The sequence below is a fragment of the Thalassophryne amazonica genome, chromosome 10, assembly GCF_902500255.1.
Source record: "Thalassophryne amazonica chromosome 10, fThaAma1.1, whole genome shotgun sequence".
In the NCBI taxonomy this organism is placed as follows: domain Eukaryota; kingdom Metazoa; phylum Chordata; class Actinopteri; order Batrachoidiformes; family Batrachoididae; genus Thalassophryne; species Thalassophryne amazonica.
Window position 1 is genome coordinate 29,551,822 of NC_047112.1, and position 23,767 is coordinate 29,575,588.

Consider the following 23,767-nt stretch of genomic DNA (forward strand, 5'->3'; position numbering starts at 1 on the left):
TATTCCTATGAGCTCAACCAATAATTTGCAAAAGAGGAGTGTCTAAGGAGTATTTCTGCTGAATTTGATGCTTTTATCACCATTTGCATAATTGTTTCACTTATCTGCTGCACTAATAGTGGAAGATTCCACATTTTTTTAAAAACCTGGCTTATGATGTCACAAAGATCTGCAGACATCCTGCTGACAATCAGACTGTTGGTTCTCAGAGTGTCACAATCTTAAATGTCAGGTCGCAGAGTCGTTTCCGTGACGACGACGCAAATCTGTGTGCGCCGCGACAGGAAAAACACCTCAGTGTTGAAAACCATTTGTAAAATTCAGGTGGCTTTTGATGGCTTTCAACAAGTGAGTAACTGAGAAATTGTTTAACAGCTTGGGCATGTTCCAACTTGCCCGTTAAGTTTTCCAACGGAGGTGTTTTTCCTGTCGCGACCCCCCGCGGTCGGGTGCGGCCGACATGCGACTCTGCCCGCACGTTCTTTCATTACAAAATGACCTTTAATAGTGGAATGTCCGCATAAACTCCTCATGCCGACTTCTTCTGAAAGTTCTCTGTTCTCTGACGACTTACTGGGTGAACAGAGCCTGAAATGTGGAAGTTTTCAACTTGAAACAGCGAGATGACGCTGCCTCAGAGCGCAGATCGCCGTCAGGCGCCGTGGGCTGTCCTTAAAGCGACACTACCAGACCAAAATCTCTCATCAGCTGTTCAAATTTTCAACGAAAACCAGCTGAATTTATCGAATGGTGTCCACTCAGTTGTGCCTTACAGGTTTTGAAAAAATCTTTATCAAACAAAGCAGCAGTCTCTGAGCCATTCCTAAACAATGAAAAAACGACAAGAGGGTGGGCCACTCCTCACTGAAAGACTGCCCACAGGCGAATGACGTAACCGACAGGTGCGAAAAAACTCTCGCATGCCCACGAGGGTTCAAGCATGTCTGATGTAATCACACGTGATTCAAATCCATATGGTTTTTGAAAAAAATAATAAGGTCGGATACTTTTCTAATAGACCTCGTATATTCTAATTTTAAAAACAAAATGTGGATTTTCTTTATCTTCAATTTAATGTGTTGGCACTTTTCATATTAATCTGACAGCTACACAGTGTGTGATCATTAAATCTGATGGCACCCTGAAGAACAGTGAAGTCCAAGAGTGTTTTCACAAGAGACATGGACTTGGAAAAAATGGACATCATGAGAAGAGAAAACAAGAAGTGGGCATCTGACTTCTTAATCTTTTCAGAAGAAATGGAGGTACTTATGTACTTTGCTTTGTGCAAATAAAACTCATTCATTAAGGATTATAAAATTCAATAGAAAGTCAAAAAAGACTAAAGTCAATATCTAATTTACACCACCTAATCGTAATATGAATACAACACTTAATTGGCAATAGTTTTTTTGAGCTGATTAATTGTATTGATTTTTTGATTGTTTAACTATATAATTGTCTCAGAAAGAGGTCAGGGCCCACACTTGATGTCATAATGACATCAAAAGAGACTTGGGGACCTTTCTCAATCGCCCTACTACACACAGTAAGTGATTACAGTGCACCTGGAAAGTATTCACAGCGCGCCACATTTTCCACATTTTGTTATGTTACAGCTTTATTCCAAAATGGAGTAAATTCATTTTTTCCCTTCAAAATTCTACTCACAACCCCCCATAATGACAACATGAAAGTTATTTTTACATTCTTTGCAAATTCATAAAAAAAAAAAAAAAAAAAATGACGTACATAAGTTTTCACAGTCTTTTGGAGCAATTACATCTTGGAGCAGTTTTTCATCCAGGATGTCTCTGTACATTGTTTCATTCATCTTTCCCTCAATCTTGACTAGTCTCCCAGTTCCTGCTGCTGAAAAACATCCCCACAGCATGATGCTGCCACCACCATGCTTCACTGTAGGGATGGTGCCTGGTTTCCTTCAAATATGACACCTGGCATTCACGCCAAGGAGTATAATCTTTGTCTCATCAGACCAAAACATTTTGTTTCTCATCGTCTGAGAGTCCTTCAGGTGCCTTTTGGCAAACTCCAGGTGCGCTGCCATGAGCCTTTTACTAAGGAGCGGCCTCTGTCTGGCCACTCTACCATACAGACCTGATTGGTGGATTGCTGCAGAAATGGATGTCCTTCTGGAAGGTTCTCCTCTCTCCATAGAGGAATGCTGGAGCTATGACAGAGTGACCATTGGATTCTTGGTCACCTCCCTGACTAAGGGCCCCTTCACACATAACAAAAATAAGTAGGAATCAGGGCGAAACAGCCCGAATGAGTGAACCCCGAAAACATCGAGCTGACGTTGGGAGGGACACAAAGTTTGGCAGGTGTGAATGATCTTGCTGCAACGGTTTTGTGCACGCATATGAGCGTGTACAAAACATAGTGCAAACAGCTGGAGTGTGTGGAACCACACTGCACCTCTGCTGTGGAGATAAAGAATAAAAACCAGCTGGAGCGTGTGGAACCACATCACGCTGCTGCTATTGGGAGAAAAAAAAAATGGACTGCATTTATATCGCGCTTTTCCATCTGCATCAGACGCTCAAAGCCCCTCACAAGTAATGCCTCACATTCACCCCGATGTCAGGGTGCTGCCATACAAGGCGCTCACTACACACCGGGAGCAACTAGGGGATTAAAGACCTTGCCCAAGGGCCCTTAGTGATTTTCCAGTCAGGCTGGGATTTGAACCAAGAATCTTCTGGTCTCAAGCCCAGTGTCTTAACCACTCGACCATCACCTTCCCACACACCATAAAAAACATCGCAATGTCCAACATTTAATCCCACTTATCGAGCAGACAATACAAGTATGATCCCTCTTTGCCTCTGTATATGACCCATGGTCACACAGTACAGTCATGAAATGACATGAATGAAGCAGTGCACTCTCATTATGTCTTATTATGTCTAGCGGGTATATAAATAATTACTACAATCACCGGACACTGACAGATTAGATATTGGTGTATAATTAATGAAAATCACTGGGTTGATATAAATAATAAATAAAAGGGCACGAATACAGAACACTGCAGTTAAATATCCTTGGTCTAATAAAAAATAAATGCCACTCGCAGGATTCAAACCTGCAATTTATAAAAGCTCTGATAACAGATGGAAACTTTACTGCTGCTCAAAAATTACTGTCTAACAACAGAACAATCAACAAGGAGATAAATGTATTTTTTTAAAAAGAGAGAAATTAGGCGATGTATAGAAAAGGAAGTTTTAATTACGACAAAAAAAGTGCCGTAATAACTGACAAAACGTTTTTTTACGGAGTATTTTTGGTGATATGTGGCTGAAAGTGGTGTATTTGTCGTACTGTTGGCTTATCATATAGTCCTGCAGCACGACACTCCTGATGTTCGTTTCACCTGGGACAGCCTGTCAATGTGCACGCTGTGCACTCGCTCCAGCCTGTCGCAAAAAGGATATATGTTTTATGTCCTTCCACGTGGACAGTTGTTAGGTCATGTCCTTCAAAACACGGTATGTGACATCCAGGACCAGAGATCTCAACAGCTGCTGCTGTTGGCAGCCAGCCACATCCCCTTGTCCATTCAGCGCAAAGACCTAAGTGTCACTCTGTTTCTGTGTTATGCGATCTTTTTTTTTTTTTTGGTTATTTTGGCATGTAATTGTGTTTGTAGTTATTGTAGTAATTATTTCTATAACTGTGTTGGCTGTGGTCTCTGTGTTTTTAATGTGACACGTCATGTGCGCTAAGCCGTCATTTCCTTTTTGTAGATAGGTGTGTGCCTTTCCAGATCATGTCCAATCAACTGAATTTACCCCAGGTGGACTCCAATCAAGCTGTAAAAACATCTCAAGAATGATCAGTGGAAACAGGATGCACCTGAACTTAATTTTAAGTTTCATGGCAAAGGCTGTGAACACTTACATGTGATTTCTTATTATTTTTTATTATATAAATGTGCAAAAACTCTCATGAAAAACATTTTCACATTGTCATTATGGGGTATTGTGTGTAGAATTTTGAGGAAAAATTAAATTTTATCCATTTTGGAAAAGGACTGTAACACAACAAATTGTGGGAAAAAAATACACACATACATACACACACACACACACACACACACATATATATATATATATATATATATATATATATATATATACACACACACACACACACACAGTGTAAAACTGCTAACATCAAATCCCCCTCAAATGGTCTTCCCTACTCTTCAGAAATGGCATTTAAATGCTTTCTCACATTCAGTATGAAAAGGTTGTCTGTAGTACCAGGTGCTGCTGTATTTAATCCTTAGTAAGCATGTGGCTAAGTCACACAGATGATGACAGATCCCCTCAGTGAGCAGTAATAGCTCTGTCCCTGTAGGGCAGCGATATGATATATGCCTCTGCACCTGTGTATGATTAAACTATGTGCTGTGAACGGTACTTCACTAGTGACACTTCAAGAGTCAACAATAAGCACCACTGCCCTTTTTGTTATGTGTCGGACGCAGCCCGGAGAACCGACCAGCGTTTGAAGGACCCAGTATAAAATAAGCAGAGCACGGTACAAAGGATAACTAAATTTAATGACATAACAGTGATGTGAAAAAAGACAACAAATGAGTGCGCGGTCTGGCGTGGTGGATTACGGTGCGCTCCTAGCAGCACAAACGGTCCGGAGCCAGAAACTGTTCGGACCCAAGGACCCCGCCGACACCCCCCAGGTGGCCGCGACAAACCGAGTCTGTGAAAGAAGAAATCATCATGTGAGTCCACACTCCACACACAGAGAGACCGCTCAAAGGTGTACACAAACAGCAAACACTTCCTGGCTTAATTACTTATCAGCTTCCAACCCTGCAGGCATGGAACACCCTGTTCACAAACTCAACTGCAGTGGAAGCTGAATAAACGACTAACATAACAGCTCAATACAATAAGGTGTGAGGAACACCACATTTATTGACTGTACAAATGTTAGTCACAAAACCTAACGTACCTCAGGAAGTGTGCTGACGAGCGTGAGACCTCACCCCCTCCTCTTTCACAGACCATGCATCAAACCTGGACGTTCTCTGCATCCACTGATGATGAGATGGCTGTCGAGACGACGATCTCACCCGTCTGGTCACAAGGTCGAGTCTCTGGCAAATACACACTGTGTACTCCAGACTTAAATGCCACCATGCTCCAATCCGTGTAGATGCACCACAGCTGTGAGTCCTGACGAGCTGCACTTGATCAGCCTCAGGTGATCAGGGTGACGTCCTGAAAACTCAGCCACACAGCCACTCAGTCCTAAACGCGTACCACCTGGAAGGAAAAACAAAAGACAGCACAGAAGACAGAAACAAAAGGCAGCCAGGCCCCCCCAGCCATACAACACTTTGTCTTTTACAAACTACATGGACCTGTGATGACAGTTTTTGTAAAAACAGAGACTTTTTAAATTCTGGTATTATACGAGGTCTGTGAGAAAAGTATTGTACCTTTTTATTTTTTTCAACTATATGGATTTGATTCATATGTTTATACGTCAGCCAAGCTTGAACCTTCGTGTGCATGTGTGAGTTTTTCCACGCCTGTCGGTTGTGTCATTCGCCTGTGAGCACGCCTTGTGGGAGGAGTGGTCCAGCCCCCTCGTCGGATTTTCATTGTCAGGAAATGGCGGAATGATTTGGGCTTTTTTTCCATCAGAATTTTTTCAGAAACTGTTAGAGACAGGCAGCTGGAAACCATTCGAAAAATTTATCTGGCTTTCGGTGAAAATTTTACGGGCTTCACAGAGAATAAGGACTGTTACTACAGCTTTAAGGACGCCCCACAATGGCGCATGGTGCGCCGCGCTCCGAGCCACCATCGAGAGGCAGAAAACACCACATCATTTCTAAACGGATGGCTGTGTGCTGCCGGGACCATCGTGAGCAATTTCTCAGGTTATCACAAGAGCTGGACATCAGCCATTTTCCGGCAGATTTCACTTTTAACAAGAGATTTTGTCATGGAAAGCCGCGCAGAGGCTTCGCGCGTCACGACCGATTCGCTGATCGAGCGAGACAAAGTAACACCTCTGTTTCGGAGTGTTAAAGGACAAGTGGGGACATGCCCAGCTCTCCACAATTTCTCTTATACTCACTGGGCTGGTAAGCATTGAAAGCCGAGATAGGCATGTCCCCACTTGTCCCCTGGCACTCCGAAACGGAGGTGTTCCTTTGTCTCGCTCAATCAGCGAATCGGTCGTGACGCATGAAGCCTCCGCGCGGCTTTCCATGATAAAATCTCTTGTTAAAAGTGAAATCTGCTGGAAAATGGCTGATGTCCAGCTCTTGTGATAACCAGAGAAATTGCACACGATGGTCCTGGCTCCACACAGCCATCCGTTTAGAAATGATGTGGTGTTTTCTGCCTCTCGATGGCGACTCGGAGCGCGGCGCGCTGTGCGCCATTGTGGGCCATCCTTAAAGCTGTAGTAACAGTCCTTATTCTCTGTGAAGCCCGTAAAATTTTCACCGAAAGCCAGATAAATTTTTCGAATGGTTTCCAGCTGCTTGTCTCTAACAGTTTCTGAAAAAAATTCTGATGGAAAAAAAGCCCAAATCATTCCGCCATTTCCTCGCAATGAAACAATGACAAGAGGGGTGGAGCAGTGCTCACTCAAAGCATGCCCACAAGCGAATGACGCAACCAACAGGCATGGAAAAACTCACGCATGCGCACGAAGGTTCAAGCTTGGTTGACGCAAAAACATATGAATCAAATCCATATAGTTTTTGAAAAAAATAAAAAGGTACAATACTTTTCTCACAGACCTCGTATAATGACTATGATGCTGACCTGTGGGGAACCACAAGTTCTAGATGTGGTCGTTTCCACTATATATGGAGGACAGCTAACTTTTGGGGAAAATGTGTTCACAGTGGTGATACATTTTGAAAGTAATGGCATATAAAAATGTCTTGGCCTTCATGAAAGTCTTTATTGAAGGTTTAATCTGTTTTCAATTGTGTTCATTTTTTTAAATGAATTTTTGTCATCAGTAGGCTTTTCTGAAGCTGCTTAACAAATACAGTATTCTGTGTAAAAAAGATTACGAATAACTGAAGTTCTGTATTTGCAATGCGACAGTGTTCACATGAGAACAAATTTCTTTTCTTTTCTTTTTTCTTTTGGCCTGTGTGAGACACTGCGTTAACATATTAATTCTGGGTTTGGGGTCACATGCATACAGAAAAAGTCCAGATTTCAGTCAGTATCTGCTGTCTGGAATGTTAGATGATGGACAGACTGATGAATTCTGTCAGGTCTGCAGCAACCTCACAGGCTTTTATTTTGAAATACAGGCTCTTATTGTGGAAGTGCATTTCATTATATCTAAATTGTGGGATTGCTAGTGAAGCTAAGGGCTAGCTGCTGGTGATCACATGAGCATCGTGTGTGTTATTCTGTTACTTTTGCTGCTGAGAAATGATGTTCTGTGAGATGTTAGTTCCAGCTGCTGCTCTCTGTTTCTCTGTTTGAGGTGAAGTCAAGGTGAATAGTTTTTGGTAATGGCTGCAGTGGAAAGGATCACCTGTTTAGAAGCCCCCCTGTCTGAGCATGTGGTTGTGGACAGAACTTCCAGGAAAGTGATCTCCACCACTTGTGATGAACTATGGATCACGACATCCTATGGACTTTTCAAAAAATGTGAACAATTCTTTTTCTGCGTTTATTTTGCAGTATCTGCCCTGTATCAAAGTTAAGATCCAGGATTTCAATCTCTTTCTAAACTCAGCTATCAGAAGTGTGGCTGTGTGTGGCAAAAATGTCAACCTTGTACAGAGATTAATTTATGTCAGCAGTGACATTCATGTCTCTTTGTCCTCAGCGTATGAGGTTGAGAGATGTCTGGGAAAAGGTTATGGAGTCATTAGCCGCGTAATGGCGCACAACAAAAAGCACGTCCGTGTTGGAAACCATTCGGAAGATTCAGATGGCTTTTGGTGGCTTTTCAGTTGAGTGAGTATCCGAGAAATTGTGTAACAGCTGGGCATGTCACAACTTGTCCTGTGAGACTTCCAACACAGACGTGCTTTTTGTTGTGTGCCATTACGCGGCTCCGTCCCGATGTGCGAATTCCTCCGCACGTCTTTCATTACAAAATCTCCTGTAACAGTGGAATGTGCCGCAAAAGTGCTGATGTCCAACTCTTCTGCAATTTCTCTGGTAGTCAGACGATGTCCCGGATCAACACAGCCTTCACTTTGGAAATGATGCTCGGAGCGCGGCGCGCCCTCCATCGCTGTGGGCCGTCTTTAATCCAGTTGTAATGGTCCTTAATCTGTGTGACGCCCAGAGTATCCTCACCGAAAGCCGTCTGAATCTTCTGAATGGTGTCCACCTGGCTGTCTCTCACAGTTTCTGGAAAAATTTGATTCAGCTCTGCTCCAATCGCTCAGCCATTTCCCTGACAATGAAAATCCGACGAGGGAGGTGGACCAGTGCTCACTCAAAGCCTGCCCACAGGCGAATGACGCAACCGACAGGCGTGAAAAAACTCACGCATGCGCACGAAGGTTCAAGCTTGGCTGATGCAAGTGCACATGATTCAAATCCATATAGTTTTTTAAAAAAATAAAAAGGTCGGATAGTTTTCTAACAGACCTCGTATATGCTCCCAGATCTGATTTGATCAATAACATGTAAGAGAACTGTTCAAATAGTAGGTAAGTAAGTAAGTAAGTACGTCCCTTCGGCTGCTCCCTTGTTTGCACTCGGGGTCGCCACAGCAAATCCAAGGTGGATCTGCATGTTGAATTGGCACAATTGCCCTTCCTGACGCAACTCCACATTACATGGAGAAATGTGGCAGGAACCCGAAACCTTCTGCATTGAAACCAAGCGCATTAACCACTTTGTTGTGTGCTGGGGTGTTTGGCTGGCTTGGTTTTTGTTTCTCCCACCAGGTGGTATGCATTCAGGACTGAGTGGCTGAGTATTAGGACCTCACCCTGAACACCTGAGGCTTGTTTTCATGTGCAGGTCATCAGGGCTCACAGCTGTGGTGTATTCTGTCTTGATCAGAGATTGCTGCACTTAAACCTTGAATGCACAGTGTGTGATTGCCAGAGACTCAACCTTGTGAGCAGACGTGTGAGATCGGCGTCGGGAGAACAATCTCACCATTACGGACGCAGAGACCGCTCCAGGTTTGACGCCACAGTCTGTGAAGGAGGATTGGGTGAGGTCTCACGCTCTTCAGCACACTTCCTGAGGTAATTTGGTTTTGGTGACTTTTATGAAGTAATGACAGTGGATTTGGTGTCCCTCACACCTTGCTGTATTGAGCTGTCACGTTATGCTAATTGTCTAATCAGCTTCTGCTGCAGTGGAGATTTGAACTGAGTTGTTCCGTGCCTGCAGGGTGAGAAGCTGATATATATATTTAAGCCAGGAAGTGTTTGCTGATTGTGTGCACCTTTGAGCTGTGTCTCTCTGTGTGGAGAGTGTTGGACTCACCTCATATTTTCTTGCTTCACAGACTCGGTTTGTCGCGGCCACCTGGGGGGTGTCGGCGGGGTCCCTGGGTCCGAACTGCTGTGGCTCCGGACCGTTTGCGCTGCTGAGAGCGCGCCGTGTTTCCACCTCACCAGACCGCGGACTTTTTAGTTGTTTGTCACTTCACTCACTTTCATTAAAATGTGTTATCCTTTGAACTGTGCTCTGCTTATTTTATGCTGGGTCCTGTCAAACGCTGGGTCGGTGCTCCGACTGCGTCCGACACATAACACACTTGGCCACCACCCCTGCATAAAAGAACTGTTCAAATGGCGGTCAATAATAAAAACACTCAAAAAAATTATGTCGGCTAATTCAATTAATCATTTCAATCATAAAAGTAAGTGTGTTTTTGAGCACCAACACTTCAATCACTGAACAGTGGTTGCAGGTGCAGCACCAGTGTATGAAGTGCACTAAAGCATCAGGTATTTTATATAACGAGATACTGCTGAAATACAGCGATGCAATGGGTCGATGGTAAAGCAGTATTTTATGATTTCAGAGTTGTGCTTGTAGCTAGAAAAGCAACTCTTGAAAGAGACTATTCCCAAGGTGGTTTGCAGAAGGCAAACCCCTTCTCTCTGCTCTTACTGCCTTAACACTGTAGACTGTATAAATAAAAGATGAGACAGCTTCCCCAGAACCCGACTGTAACCCCCCCACAGCCCTTCTCACACACAAACACACGCCACCCCCCAACTTCTTATGTTCTTCTACAGGCATGCTACGGCATGACCCTGTAGGACAAGCACATAAATCCTTCATGGACCCATCTAACTCACTATCAGAGATGGTAATTTACAAACAAAAACAACCAAACAGGCACGGTCAATCCAGATCACACATACTGCTGGTACTTTACAATTTGGCAAGAACTCAGACCTTTTTTTCTGTCTTGACTTTGTCTAGAGCACAGAAAATTCTTAAGAGATGTAAGATTAGATTTGGCTTGTTGTCACTCTTATTGGTTCTTCTACTCAAGCTCAACTGGAAATCTATTGGCGTGAGGTTTAGAGAGGAACGACTGTGAGGAGAAAGGAAGAAAGGATTCTTTGTGGTAGGACCTCAGATATCATCTGTCATTACCCCGGAGCCTGCATAGGACACATCCTTTTAATGCTTTACAATCCTCTAACAAATGGAGACAACTATTACAAAAAAAGCATCAGCACATAAGCAGCATGTCCCTCTTTTTAAGGTCCATTTATCCCATTTAATGACATCGCCTTGTGGGATGCTCTCGTAACATTACCGTCGGGGGAGCTGAGGGGCTATTACATTATGACTGGAGCTATATTAACTTCACTTATCTCCTTCCTGCAAACACTGAGGTGTAAATCACAATGATAATGACAAACTGGACAATAAAAGAGAATGGGATGGAGGCAACACGGGGCCAATATTAATCTAGAGAGAGACAAAAACAAAGAGTACATAAACAACTTCAGTATTCTTTATCGCATATCTTTAAGAAAGCCAGGCAACACCACCTTATCCCTCCATGGCACCCCCCCCACTACCAACACACACACTTCACACACTTATTCCCATTCAGCCCTCCAGCCACAATTAATTCTACCAATCATCTCTCTCATCGAGGCCAAGGGAGCATTAAGGATGCACAGTCACTGGAGTAGACTGTTAGTCTGGGAGGACCGGAGGCAGGAAAAAGGAACAACTGTCGATCCCAATCTATTGTCTACTATTGACATGACCAGGCTGCAAGCTGGTGTCCCCCTTCACCCCCCCCCCCCCAAAAAAAAAATCAAGCACGCCAACACAGAGGGTTGAAAATTGTATTGGGGGTACATTGAAGACATTCTGAGAAGTGTTGATATCTATTTTATATGTACTGTGAAGAGAGAAAACAAGATCAAGCGACATTGGCACATGATGGGTATATAACCGGCAGCCAAGTGAATAGTTAATGAGACAGAAAGGGTAAAAGGAAGAAGCTAGATGGGGTGTGAGATGATCCTTGGGACCTGAGGGAAACACCACCGGAGAATGGTGTGGCATCACTGATGCATGTTTGACATGTCTACATGCAGTGTTTAATTGGTATCCAGGTATGTTCAAAAACTGCAGAAAGTTCATATATGCACAAAGAACGTATTTAAGTTTCAACTTTATTCAATAGGACTGGACTGAATAACATCCAGCACACTGTTTTTTTTTTTAAATACAGTCAATCCAAGCATGAAGAACACATACATAACACTCCACCCCCACCCTGACCTCAGGAGGGTGACAGGAAGGGTTTAGTGCAGTTTGAAGCAGAAACAAGGTGATAATCTGTGAACCGCGTCATCAAGGGGGACCGATTTTTAGGGGGACTGATCAGTCTGTGACCCCGGCAATGAGATACTCAAATGATACTCGAAATTTAAACAATTTAATGGCCCAATGAGAAACAACGAAAACCAGGACACTTTCTAAAAAACAAAGGTCAGAACAGGACGTGAAACAGGACATGTCCTGGGACAACAGGACGTTTGACCACCATAGTTTAAAACAGAAACTAGGGTGGTGTGACATCAGATTAAGTCAGTACTCCAAGCAGTGGGGTTTGGTGCAACAGTGTGTGTGTGTGTGTGTGTGTGTGTGTGTGTGTGTGTGTGTGTGTGTGTGTGTGTGTGTGTGTGTGTGTGTGTGTGTGTGTGTGTGTGTGTGTGTGTGTGTGTGTGTGTATGGAGGTGGAGGGTGTTGGGGTATGGGTCAAAGGAACGTCTAACATTTTGCTAAAGTTTAAGACATAGCAACTAGAGCAGTTTGATGTCAGATGAAATTAATATTCCATTCATGGGATCCTACTGTATTATCTGGACTAATGAGTCCAGTCACCAGCTGTGTAATAGCACAATGGGTCATCTACTGAGACATATTTCAATGACATGGGAAAAGCATAATCCACTGAAAGATCTTTCTTTAACATTCTTGAGCACAGATCTTTCAGTCTTCCTTGGAATGTGACAAACCAAGCACAAATATGCATACTGAGACTTATTAGTCTCTAAAAGGTATTTAATGAAGTTAGAAAAGAAGACTTCATGAAAATGATCATTAGACTCATATGCATTTGCCTGATATATTACTGTTATAGAGAAGGTAACAAAGAGAAATCAAATTTGCAATACAGAAGTAATATGATGAAGGTGAAGCAAATATAAAGACACCCAATAAAATGGTAATTAGGTACAAAAGAGGAATAAATTACTTGTATAATTAAGGTCACTGCGCAAGCAGTTACTGAAGCGATGCTATTTATATTGATATCAGACACTACATACTGTTATCACACTGTGATTATTCTTTCAGAGGGAAGAATTCAGTGATTGTCTGGAAAACTCACATCCTGTTCAGATGTGAATCTGCCCAGAGTGTTGAAATCACTGAGAGCTGGGATACATGTACTCAGAGAAAAGCTCATAAATAAAACAAACAGCGCACTTTTATTCACCAGACTCCTGAGTGATAGTGGAGCAGATAACTGTCACAATTTATCATTTCTGGCAACAAGCCCCAAAATTGGCACACATACTCGTTAGACATTAGTCTTTTGAAAAAGAGTATCCACTTGAATTTTCAATAGGCGGCCGAGTAGGGGTCAATTGGAGAATTACACAGGGGACAAAACTTAAAAATGCTCCAATCATATTGAAAACTATACCACACTATTTGTCTGATCACAAAGATTCCAGAATGGTATAGTTTGGACTATCTATGATTGAATGTTATGGAATTATGGGGTAAAAACATTAAGAATGTTAACAATGGTCAATTTCAGTTTGTACAGGGGTCAGAAGTTAATGTTGCTCCAATTTTGGTAAAAGGTGGTGCAAATTAATGGTTGAACTAATAGGATGGAAAATCCCTCAGTGCACTTGGACGAGCTCCTTAATCCCCAAGTTGCTCCTGGTGTGTAGTGAGCGCTTTTACATGGCAGCACTCTGGTGTGTGTGTGTGTGTGTGTGTGTGTGTGTGTGTGAATGTGAGGCATCACTGTAAAGTACTTTAACTATAAAACTGCTATATAAATGCAGTCCATTACCATTTTTACCAGAGGTCATTAAAATATGGCCAACGGGTATTATGAAGGCTTTGTATCCGCCCGTCCGCCTGTCCGTCCGTCTGTGCTCAGCATAAGCCCAGTCCTATTACTATTTCTGCCAGAATCTTCAAATTCACAGGCAACATTCTTGGGACACAGACTTTGGTCAAGTTCAAAGATGGCTAACCTTGACCAATTTTAAGAGGTCAAAAGATCTCAATATGTTTCCTATTTTTATGCTATGAATCATGCAAAACCACATTTTTGGGGGGTGACAGCCAATCAGAGTTGAGAAGCACCATGATGTCACTGGCTCATCTCCATGGTTGCTAATTCTGCTGCATTTCTGGGTAAATCTAACATGTTTCGCATATATTATGTAAAAGCTAATGACATAAACACTTCTAAAACTGAAAAAACTCTTTTTGTAACCTAATAGCACCTCTGAAGTGATTTACAAGACATTCTGTGGACGTCAGCACACACACGCATCACAAGCGGTCAATGGTAACATCTGGCCTTTTCAAAAGCTCATGTATGTGCACATGCACACCCTCCTGCAGACGCCATTAAAGGGTAATAAAATATTGTTTATGATTGATTGACTGAATTTATTCTGCAACATCAATATAAACATACAGAAGTGAATGTATCAATGATACACAGATAACACAATAAAGCATAAACACTTATTTCCACTGTGAAACTTGTGAAATTATCATGTTACAAAATAGAGGGGCTTGACTGAACATGTACAAATTGTAAATAAAACAACAGGGTTTTAATAATTAATGTAAATAACAATAAATATATAATGTTTTACACACACACACACACACACACACACACACACACACACACACACACACACACACACACACACACACACACACACACACACACACACACACACATATATATATATATATAGAGAGAGAGAGAGAGTTTGCACTGGGATACCAATTAAAAACAGAAAAGGTCTTCAAAGGAGGCCATTTACCCTTATGCACAGTAAAATCACCAGTGTAAAACTAACTGGCAAGACCATATGTACTCTTGCCAGAGTAGGACCATATGTACACTGTACAATTTAACACTGTCAAAGTTAGTTTTACACTGGTGATTTTACTGTGTGGCTACGGACCTGTATAATGCTTCTTAGCGTGAGAAAAACACTGTATATTCATGAGATAATCACTCACTGATTGGCCGGTAAGAAGCATATCACATGTGCCATTTCTCAGAAACAGACTTGGTGCATATCTGAAGTGAAACAGAGTGTAAATATGCTTTTCGAATGAGCACCATATCACTGTGGAAGAGACAGCAGAAGCTACTGATAGAGCAGGCTGTTGGATCTATTTACAGAGAGCTTAACAACAGAGTGAGACACAACACAGACTCGCCTTTAATTAGCACTTTATGATGAATCAAAAAATGTCAGTCAGGTTTGATTCCAGCTGCTGTGGTCTGATCTGGATATCCTTTATTCCTAGAAGTAAAAATCAACACAGTCATGCCGTTTCAGTGTCACTGTTAACATGTCTGTTAGCTGCAAAAGTGAGGCAGGGATATGAAAACACAGAAAGTAACATGATGATCATATTTGGGGGTCAGTGGAGGATAAAGGGACATGGACCATGAATACTTGGTTATAGGTTGTTAGATGAGGTGGATGTGGATGGGGAAGTAGGCCACAGAGTTTTCCAATAAGACGAATCCATCAAGAGTCTTACTGACCACAGGCCTGACCTGAAACTTAATTTCTTGTGCTCGTTATGTTTCAGAGGACAATAAAAAAAAGTCACTGTGGCTCACTTAGTCTGAATAACGTTCTCATTCGCTGACTTGAACTGCGCTTTATCTCTCTCCGTACCTTTTTTCCACAGTCTTTTATTTGAACTGAACGGCCACTGTGAAGTGTTATCTCTGAAAGCCAAAGAAAGAAAATCTGTTTCAGACTTCTCTGTATCCTCCAAAGCACGGCCTTGAAGATCAGAGCAGCTGTATCACTGCATAGGGAGCGAGAGAGAGAGAGATGGGGAAAAGGCAAACTGATAACAGCATGGATTCAACGCTGCCTGATTCATGTTTGCCTGGACTTGGTGGATTTAATGATTTATCTCAAGCTGAGTTGAGACATTTTGGGCTCTATGTTCCGCCCAGTGTGCAAGGCACAACAAGTACTAATTGCAAGTACTAATTGGTTAACTAAATCCAGGGCATTTGTACAGAGTGCACAGGTTTGCGCTCAGATTTTGTGCTGTTTTTATAACAGAACAGTCTCTGACTCGTCACAAAAGCATTTCCACCACGTGTGACAGATCACGCCCTGTCAGTGGAGATCATCAACATAGGGCCCCTTGAGTTATTTGAGAGTCGCAATTCTTCCAGATGATTTTGTTTGTGGGCAAAGTACATAACATGTACATGTGTAATTATACTGATACAAACTGTCAAGTAAAATCAACCATACATGAAGTATGTGATCTGTGTTACACTTAGGGATGGGTATTAATAAGATTTTAATCGATATCGCTGTCATTAATGATTCCGCTTATCAAGCTGATTCCTTATCAATTCCCTTATCAATACCACCTGTGAATTTTCTGTGTACTAAAAGTAGGCTTTACAGGTTTCTATCTCAACAAAATTTTATTGAGTCTTAAAGTAAATAAATATGAAATTGATCACTGGATCCTTGATCTCTGGACATAAATAGAAATAAAAACTGTAGTTTTTGTCAAAAGCATTTCCTTTCAGATATTAATGAGACAAATGTAACTCCATATCATCTGAGCTGAGCTCTTGCAGCCGGCTGCGCGTCAGGATGGAATTCATAAAGAATGGAGGACGTCTTTTTTGGGGGGGAAATACATCTTGGTCGGTTGTAGTTTGTTGTCTCTTATCACAATGTTTGGAAAGAGGTGTCATTTGATTTAAAACAAGGATTCGCTTTGAAGTTATTAATTCTGATCGGACTCTATCTTTCCAATGGGCCTTTCACATTGCACGCTTTGGACATGGCAGAGGCATCACAAATCGGTCTAAAAAGCATTATTTTCAATGACACGCGTCAACTTTTTAAACGCATCAGTTGCGTCCGAGGTTGGGTAGGATTACTTTGAAAGAATACATGTGGATTACATGTATGTATGTACATACATTTGGATTACTTGTAATCTGATTACTTTTGGATTACATTTCAAAGTAATCCTACCCAACCTTGGATGCGTCACGTCAAAATCCGAGCTAAAGCGATGCCTCTGTTGGGAGCAGGCATAGCCGCGTGTCGACAGGCTGCCACAGTCAAAGTTCAACCCAATCCAACTTTCGCCACTGTGAGCCATGATGTAGCTTTGCGCTGTCCAATAGAAACGAAGCGTTGGGCCAAAATACGGAAAACTACAGTACAAAAACCACTGATCTGTACAAAAGCTATATACAGATCAGTGACAGAAACGTGTCACAGGACTGCTCCTTTATACATAGCAGTTTTCTGAAGAAAATCTTTGCAAATGTTTTTTAACCTCAAATTAATTTTTGGATTACTGTAAAAAATGTTTAGAACACTAGTAATTAAAACAAAACAAAAAAATAAATCAAAGATTCTTTAGAAACCTTTCTTCATCTGTAAATTATTTCTTGTTTAACATAAGGAACCTTGAACATTTATTTTTAGACAAATAAACTAGCATAGAAATGTGTGCATTTTTTAAGTCTGGTAGATTATTCATATCTCATTTCAACCAGAAAAACAGACACTGTAAATAAATACAAATGTTTATTATAAATGCAACAAGAGATAATTTAACAATGACTGCAGTGTGATTGTTAATGCGACATAAACCTCATGCTGAAATCATTTTTTAATTTAGTCATTTTAACATTTAATTACGTCCTCATTTACTATGTAATTGCTTTGATTGTTGCAATCAGGACAGAGAAACTTCTAAAATATGAATTTGACTATTCTAGTGATTGTGAATGTTTTAAAATTATGCACAATCATGGCAGGGCTTCTTCTACCCATGCAAATGTCTTTTGACTGAACTTTAGACTTAATGAGGCCTGAACTCCAGCTGCTTCGTGCCGGTCGGCCCGCTGTCACGGTTCGAGCGATATCCCATCAAGTCGTCAGTGCTCCCTCGGCTTGGCGTCACACCGAAAAGTAGCTGAAAAAAGCTTCTTCCAGCAGGATGATGGGAAAATCGTTCTGCTACTGTTTTTTAAAGCTTTTCTGTGGTTCTGCAGATGCAAATCAAAGATGGCAATCACTCAGCTTTCTCGGGAAGTGAAAATCTCCGCCCCCTTGCCGCATCTGATGTGATGTCACAACGCATTGTGAGGTGTTGCCTGGCGTTGCCTTGCACCGCGTTTGGAGCTGTGCGAACGGAACGGAGGACGATTCTCGTTTCTTGCTTGCAACAGGAGTCCCGGTTAGTGACTTTAATCTGCACATAAGTGACTCATGATTGACATTATTAAATGGCTTTGAGAGGGGTTAAGAAGCAGACTTTCTGCTTCTGAAAAGCAGCAAAGCAGAGAACCAATGAAGCAGCGGGTCGGAGCACTGCTTCGTTGCTTCAAGCTTCAAGCACAGTCGCACTGCAGAAGCGGTTGATTACAGACTCGCTGCAGGGTCTGTAATCAATGTAGAGAAATGATCATTTTCCCGATAAACACCCTCAAAAACAATGGCGGCTCTGAAGGACCGTTAAGGAAGGAATCGTTAAAGGAGACCTGCATTGAAAAAAATGCAGTCAGATTTTTTGAACAAAAAATGACTTACATTTACACATGAGATCCTTCTGAATGTAGTAAAGTAAATCTGCAAGCCCAGATCTGTCATTCAACGGAGAAATCTTCATTTGAAAATTACAAATTTACAGCTAACATTTAGCCCTCTGCAAATTGTCCCTCTCATCATGTACGCTGCCGAGACGTCATGGACAAGACCCTCTCCCAGCATGCATTGCGCCAATTGTAATTTGTGGATTTACATCAGTTTGCATCTGCACCTTTTTCTTGTCTTATACGGAAGGATCTACTTTTTTTAAAACTTCATATTGTCTTGCGGCACATTTGGTGAGTACACATTTCTTTTATTTGTGCTTGAAAATTATTTTGGGGGACTTTTTCATACGCCCGTTTGATTGAGTGGTGTCGCAATGAAAATCTACTGTCTTTCGCCTCCGGTACCATCGCGGGATATGGAGGTGAGACCCGCAAAGAATCCCAGTCATTAAAGATATATAAACCTCTCTCAGCGTCCATGGAGCTCTGGGGCTCCGATTGCCGAAACGTGCGGTCCTGTGGATTTTGCCGCAAGAAGTGTGTCCTTGCAGCAACAGGTGTACCGGCCGCTTCGCATTAAAACAGCGAGCGTAATCTCAGGACTTGTGCCAAGTGTGCTGGCACAAGTGCTCCATTCAGTAGACAGAGAGGTGATGCCGGTGTTGTGCGCTGAATCTGGCACAACACCGGCTGCAAAGCAGACACAGGCGGTGTGAGTGGCCCGTGTCGGCGGTTAACGAGCTCGTTAACGAGCCTGCAGACTTAATAAGAGCAGCGGAGGCAGAGAGCGGGAGAGGAAGAACGGCGCCCGCTGTAGATGTCGTTGCTGATCTGAGCACACAGATCTGTATCTCACATTCATTGCAGCTTACTTTTGGATGTTGAAACCAGGACGTGTAAAAGTAATATTACTAACAGATAAAATCAATTTCAATGCGGGATCGGACTGAAGGCGGGAGCGCGTCGTCTTGTCCCTGGCGTCATGGAAATGATACGGCTGTACAAACTGTTTTCACAGAGGGCTAAATTTTAGCTGCAAATTTGTCATTTTTAAATGAAGATTTCTCCGCTGAATTACAAATTTGGGCTTACAGATTTACTTTACTGCATTCACAAGGGTCTTATAAATACATATCAGCTATTTCTTTCTGAAATCTGACCACATTTATTTCAATGCAGGTCTACTTTAAGCACAAAGGCTATTGATGTCGGTGGATCAAATCATTTCTTAATGATTCTTGAAAAGAACCAGTTTTCAATACCAATCCCTAGTTAAGTTACACTATAGTCAGTTCACTGCATCCACCCAACCACAGAAACGCCTTGACTTTTGGATGACAACCACACAGGCAGACAGCTGCTCCATCTGATCCAATCTCTGCATTGCGATTCTTATTCTAGAGCCAGTTTATAAATTTAATATTCTCTAAATATTACATTCCACCTTTTGTGAGACAGACTTTATTCCTGTGGCAATAGCCCAACCAAAGTTCAAAGGATGTGGATAAGTATCAATGTTTCAATATGCATGTGCAGGAAGTAGACAGATGATTAAATAATTGGAGTAAATCTAACAAGGTGCTTTCAAAGAGAACAGTCACAGTGGAGTCAGACAATACAAGTGTCAGATGACCCTCCCTGAGCAAAACTCCATAACAGAGTGAAACTTTATAACTGGGGAGGGGAAATGCAGTCTGTTTTAATTCAGAACATGGTTACTTAGCATTACAATGCATCCAGAAAGTATTCACTGTGCTTCACTTTTTCCCACATTTTGTTATGTTGTAGCCTTGTTCCAAAATGGATGAAATTCCTTTTTTCCCCCTCAATCATCTTTTGAAATTTTTGCAAATTCATTAAAAATGAAAAACTATTAAATCACAGGAACATACGTATTCACACCCTTTGCTCAATACTTTGTTGATGCACCTTTGGCAGCAATTACAGCCTCAAGTCTTCTTGAATATGATGCCACAAGCTTGATGCACCTATCTTTGGCCAGTTTTGTTCAATCCTGTTTGCAGCACCTTCAAGCTCCATCAGGTTGGATGGGGAGCGTCTGTGCACAGCTATTTTCAGATCTCTCCAGAGATGTTCAATCAGATTCAGGTCTGGGCTCTGGCTGGGCCACTCAATGACATTCACAGAGTTGTCCTGAAACCACTCCTTTGATATCTTGGCTGTGTTTTTAGGGTCATTGTCCTGTTGAAAGATGAACTCTCACCCCAGTCTGAGGTCAAGAGAGCTCTAGAGCAGGTTTTCATCCAGTATGTCTTTGTACATTGCTGCATTCATCTTTCTCTCAATCCTATCTAGTCTGTCAGTTCCCGCTGCTGAAAAACATCCCCACAGCATGATGCTGCCACCACCATGCTTCACTGTAGAGATGGTGCCTGGTTTCCTCCAAACATGACGCCTGGTATTCACGCCAAAGAGTTCAATCTTTGTCTCATCAGACCAGAGAATTTTGTTTCTCATTGTCTGAGAGTCCTTCAGGTGTCTTTTTTGCAAATTCCAGATGGGCTGCCATGTGCCTTGTACTACTGAGTAGCTTCTGTCTGTCCACTGTACCATAAAGGCCTGATTGGTGGATTGCTGCAGAGATGGTTGTCCTTCTGGAAGGTTCTCCTCTCTCCACACAGGAATGCTGGAGTGCTGACAGAGTGACCATCAGGTTCTTGGGCACTTCTCTGACTGTGGCCCTTCTCCTCCAATTGCTCAGTTTAGACAGGCAGCCAATTCTATGATGAGTCCTGGTGGATTCAAAGTTCTTCCACTTATGGATGATGGAGGTCACTGTGCTCACTGGGATCTTCAAAGCAGCAGAAGTGTTTCTGTACCCTTCCTCAGATTTGTGCTTCGAGACAAGCCTCTCTTGGAGGTCTACAAACAATTCCTTTGACTTCATGCTTGGTTTGTTCTCTGACATGCACCTAGACAGGTGCACCTAGACAGGTGTGTGCATCTCAAATCATGTCCAATCAACTGAATTTACCCAAGGTGGACTCCAGTTAAGCTGTGGAAACATCTCATGTATGATCAGTACTACAATGAGCAACAAATGGTCATGGCCAACAACATGTTGTACATGCTATTAGATCCCTCGCAGGGAGCAACCAGAAGGGCAACCAGGAGAAAACTTTGGATGAGACCCGGTAGAACCAGCAGTTGGTGTTGTTGTGGACAATAAATGGACAGAAAGCTTCCTCATCTCTCGTCATCTCATAGTTCTCACCAGCCTGAGTGAACTTTGCCCGCATGTCGAAGGGCAGATAACAAACATGAAGGCACCATGAGGTTGCTTTAATGCCTTATTACTTGACTAAGGGAAGACCGTTAATGCCTTCAATGTGTTGTGCCAGGCTGTGTCTGCCATTGTTAGATAGACATGAAAAGCAATCGCCTTCCACCTGGGTCCAAAATACATTAAGCTGCCTTTTTCGGAGGCCGAGGCAGAGGATCTGATTTTGGGATTCCTTCGTGTCTGTAACATGCCACAGTGCTTGGGAGCGGTCAATGGCACCCATATCGAAATAAAGCAGATACACACAAACTCCATGGACTCCATAAACAGGAAGGGAAGACAATCCCTTAATGTGCATACTGTCTATGACTACAGGTACAGATTTATGGATGTTGTTATAAAGTGGCCAACAAGTGTGCATGATGCACGGTATGTGCACGATGCACTCTGCTAATTCAAAGCTTAACGTGCTTTAAGCCTGGCAGGATCCCTGTTCTGAAGAAACAGATTGTGGAGGACAAAGAGGCCATACAGATTTTTCTTCTTGGTGACCCACCATACCACCTGCTGCCTTAAGCCTGGTTCACATGGCAGGATTTTAAAATGATCTTGGTTTCCAAAACCTGAGAGACCACACACATGAAGATAAAAAATCATAGATCTAACAGGTTTGGTCGTACAGTGTGTGGTGTTCAGCCACATGGTAAGGACAACAACACAGATTTCAGATTTCACACATGAATATTCCCAGGTCAGACAGGAAATCTTGCAAAATCTCTCAAGATTAAACGTGACTTCAGAGTAAACAAACAGAGATACTTTGTGGACTATTTAAAACAGAGGTAAAAACACAATACAAAAAGAAAAGGCGTTCTTTAAAGGAGTGGAGACAGCGCGACCACCAGACTTTCTGGTAAGTCAGAACAGCTGTTTTGATTTGATTTTCCACTCTGTACATCCGTCACATCGCGTTCTGATTCAGCAGGCTGTGTGCTCGTTTGTGGTCGGAGGACACAACACACACTGCGATATCAGGCCAAGACAATCCAACTTGTTGAATAGCCCCGATTTGTGATCGGAGCGCCCCTGACATCCTTCCGAGCAGATCAGCGCAGTCTTAACACACCACACATGGCAGACATATCTGATACAATTATCTTTAGCATCATCACGATTGTCGGGGCATCCTTAAGATTGTCGGAAGGGGAAGATCGGGTCCGATATCGGCCTAATTATCCTGTCGTGTGAACTCGGCCTTACCTGATGAAGGAGTATTGTAAGGGTGGCCTCATACGTCAGGAACAGTGTGCTATGTCTGTACAGGGCACACATCACTATTGGGTGTGCTTTTAGTCACCTCAAGGCCAAATTTCCTGCACTAAAAAAGGCCTATGGAGATCAATTTGGATGATCTGTTCCATGTTATTGATGGCTGCTTTGTTTGGCACAGTTTCTGTGAGGCCAGTAAGGAGATGGTAGAAGATGATCGTGCTCTGCTGGTAGCAATACAAGGTGATAAAGACTTGCAGCCTCCAGCACAATGCAACAACTATGTCACAGATTGTAATGAGGGGGGAGAGAGAGAGGGACAGAGAGTAAGGAAAGTGCTCACAATGTACCTTGACCCTGAACAAAGAGTGGCCACCTGGTCTTTTTTTGTAACACATGTATGCTCCAAATGTGACTTGTAAATTGTTTGTCATTTTGAAAGTGTTGTGTGAAATGTGTGTCCAGTCAAAATAGACAAATGACTGCAACCACTTTTCAAACTCTATTTTTATCGAAAAATAACAAAGCTTTTAGAAATGTGCAAATGCATAATCACAATAACTGTCCTTTGGACAGATAAGTGGCTGTTAAAATAAATATCGCAAAACACACAAGAATAAACCATATGCGAGAAAAATAAATATAATAATTAGAAAATAGCAGGTGATTTTTTTTTTAAGTGCAAAGGTGCATCAGAGTGAAACAGTGCAGCCTCACTCTGCATCATCCTGCAGCAGCGCTTGCCAGTAAAACTCAAGTCACACCATGACAGATCAGAGAAATGTATGAGGAGCTGATGCTATATGTTTGTGTTCATTTTTGTCTGACAAAAGTGTTTTTCCCATCTGCAAAATGCAT

The 23,767-nt window shown here is 42.3% G+C and overlaps 1 protein-coding gene and 1 long non-coding RNA gene across 2 annotated transcripts in view; both read right to left on the reverse strand.

The window, feature by feature from the left end:
* The window catches only part of xpr1a (xenotropic and polytropic retrovirus receptor 1a), a 229,231-nt gene that overhangs the window by 78,079 nt on the left and 127,385 nt on the right, over positions 1-23,767 (reverse strand). The window lies entirely within an intron of this gene.
* LOC117518532 lies at positions 725-11,977 on the reverse strand. The gene is made up of 4 exons (XR_004563012.1): positions 11,901-11,977; positions 10,179-10,180; positions 3,378-3,384; positions 725-734 (listed from the first exon to the last, which is right to left on the reverse strand). It is a non-coding gene; the product is annotated as an uncharacterized LOC117518532 (long non-coding RNA).